This window comes from Schistocerca gregaria, unplaced genomic scaffold, assembly GCF_023897955.1.
Source record: "Schistocerca gregaria isolate iqSchGreg1 unplaced genomic scaffold, iqSchGreg1.2 ptg000988l, whole genome shotgun sequence".
NCBI lineage: Eukaryota > Metazoa > Arthropoda > Insecta > Orthoptera > Acrididae > Schistocerca > Schistocerca gregaria.
The window spans coordinates 50,001-52,500 of NW_026062338.1; the positions used below are offsets into that span (position 1 = coordinate 50,001).

Consider the following 2,500-nt stretch of genomic DNA (forward strand, 5'->3'; position numbering starts at 1 on the left):
TACCACAGTTATCCAAGTAACGTGGGTACGATCTAAGGAACCATAACTGATTTAATGAGCCATTCGCGGTTTCACCTTAATGCGGCTTGTACTGAGACATGCATGGCTTAATCTTTGAGACAAGCATATGACTACTGGCAGGATCAACCAGGGAGCTGCGTCAACGAGAGCTGAGCAGCCGGCCGCCCGGGAGTGTGTCCCGAGGGCCCGCGCGAACACGCAAGCGTCCGCTCAATTATTCTGCAAACAGGAGGAGGCTGAGCTCCCCTGCACGATACACCTCGAAACCCTCTCAGGTCCCGGCGGCGCGCAGCGCCGTCCTAAGTACTTGGTCGGGTTCGAGAGAGGCGCAATCGCCCGGAGATGGGCGAGTAGACGCTTTCAGTGCGAACACCCGTGCTCCCAACTGAGCTTGCCGCTGCCGACAGAGGCCCGGGAGCGTGCTGTCGTGGCATTGCCGGCGGGAAACAACACGCGCCACCTACGGTGACCGGCAGCTCCAACGCCAGCGCCACAGAAGGGCAAAGCCCCACTTGGGTGCAGAAGCGAACTCTCCCAGCACAGCGCACGCGCCAACACGTCCGCAGAGCTGCGATACAAACCACCTGCGAGAACCGCTGGGGGCGACCGAGCAGCAGACGGCGTCGCGACGCCGAGTGCCGGGCGGCGGCGCATCCTCAACGCACACAGTCCGCAATCGGACCAGCACACTGCAGATGTCCACCGCGCTTCGCACCGGGCTCGGCAGAACCCACTTTGGCCGCCTGGCGCCGCGCGCAGGGTGCGCCGGCGCATAGCTGGGACGCCAGCCGGGCCCGTCGGCCGGCGCTCCTGCCACTGGGCGCCCCCCACCAGCCGGCTGTAGTGCGTGCGCTCACGCAGCGCGCGGCCAGCACGCCGGGCGGCCCCCCCTCACCGGCCGGGGACTGTCCCGCCAAGCCACAGCCTCGTATCGCTTCATACCCACATGGCCAACTCAGGTTCGGGGGCATGGCGGGTACCGCCGAAACAACCGGTTCATAGATGTACCGATCGTCGCTATCACCGATGCACCTGCAGCGCGAACAACCGCTCAACAACTGATTTCCAGTTCATTTGCGGATCTTTGGCAGCAAACGTATACGTCAATCTACATTTGCGAAATCTACGATTCTGGCATGCCTGCATGTTATGTGTCACGACACGCTACATCAGCCCACATACACACTGCGGCATGTACACGAGAGAACACGTGGAAGATGGTCCGCGCACGTGTGCAATGTCCCTTGCGCGGTCGACTGTCAACCGGCCTCTGTAGCATGTCGCAGATGTGGAACGCGGTCCACCGTGCTATCATGTTGTGTGGGGCAATACGATTAAATAGGAAAACCCTCGTCGCTACATCAACAGACGGCTCACGCTGATTCCCGGCAGAGGGAGGAGGGGGGGGGGGGGGGCAACATGCAATACTTTCGTCCGTACCTACCTACCACATGTCTGTACGGCGTACAACAGTGCAATCTCGCTGTAATGGGGAGACGAGACAAGTAGCATCGTGCACAACATATGGCCCTTATGATTCGCCATTGTAGGGCGCAGCCGGTGTACGGTCAAGCATGTGCCACATTATGTCACTCAGTACGTAACGACGGATGATCAGTGTGGGTTACGCGTACATCAGCGGACAGTCCACACAGGCCGTACCACAACGTACACTGACTGCATCGACAACCGAATGCAACTGAACAGCTGCAAGGCTCATTTCACAAACAAACGCCTGACCGACCAGCTTGGAAGGGCAGGAGGGGAGGGCGATATTCGTCTGTAGCGGTACACCCTTCCAGTGGTTAGCGGGACTGTGTAGAAAGTACGCAACACTCGAAAGACCTTTATGTGAGGGTACGCACCATGGCATCAAGAAATACACATGACACCAGAGGATCCAAGCAGTGAACTATGTTCAGAGGGTTGCTGTTAGGCAAAGCTACATTCCTGTGACGTTACATGTGACAGTTAAGGTGCAGTGTAAGTTAGGTTAAGGTGCAGCGTAAGTTAGGTTAAGGTGCAGCGTAAGTTAGGTTAAGGTGCAGCGTAACTTAGGTTAAGGTGCAGCGTAACTTAGGTTAAGGTGCAGCGTAACTTAGGTTAAGGTGCAGCGTAACTTAGGTTAAGGTGCAGCGTAAGTTAGGTTAAGGTGCAGCGTAACTTAGGTTAAGGTGCAGCGTAAGTTAGGTTAAGGTGCAGCGTAAGTTAGGTTAAGGTGCAGCGTAACTTGGGTTAAGGTGCAGCGTAACTTGGGTTAAGGTGCAGCGTAACTTGGGTTAAGGTGCAGCGTAACTTGGGTTAAGGTGCAGCGTAACTTGGGTTAAGGTGCAGCGTAACTTGGGTTAAGGTGCAGCGTAACTTGGGTTAAGGTGCAGCGTAACTTGGGTTAAGGTGCAGCGTAACTTGGGTTAAGGTGCAGCGTAACTTGGGTTAAGGTGCAGCGTAACTTGGGTTAAGGTGCAGCGTAACTTGGGTT

The 2,500-nt window shown here is 56.6% G+C and overlaps 1 non-coding gene across 1 annotated transcript in view; it reads right to left on the minus strand.

Moving 5' to 3' along the window:
• Positions 1-154, minus strand: part of LOC126326417 (small subunit ribosomal RNA) — a 1,893-nt gene extending 1,739 nt beyond the window's left edge. The window contains exon 1 of the ribosomal RNA XR_007560665.1: positions 1-154. This exon is cut by the window's left edge and continues 1,739 nt beyond it. This is a non-coding gene — a ribosomal RNA (small subunit ribosomal RNA).
• Between the last annotated feature and the right edge of the window lie 2,346 nt (positions 155-2,500).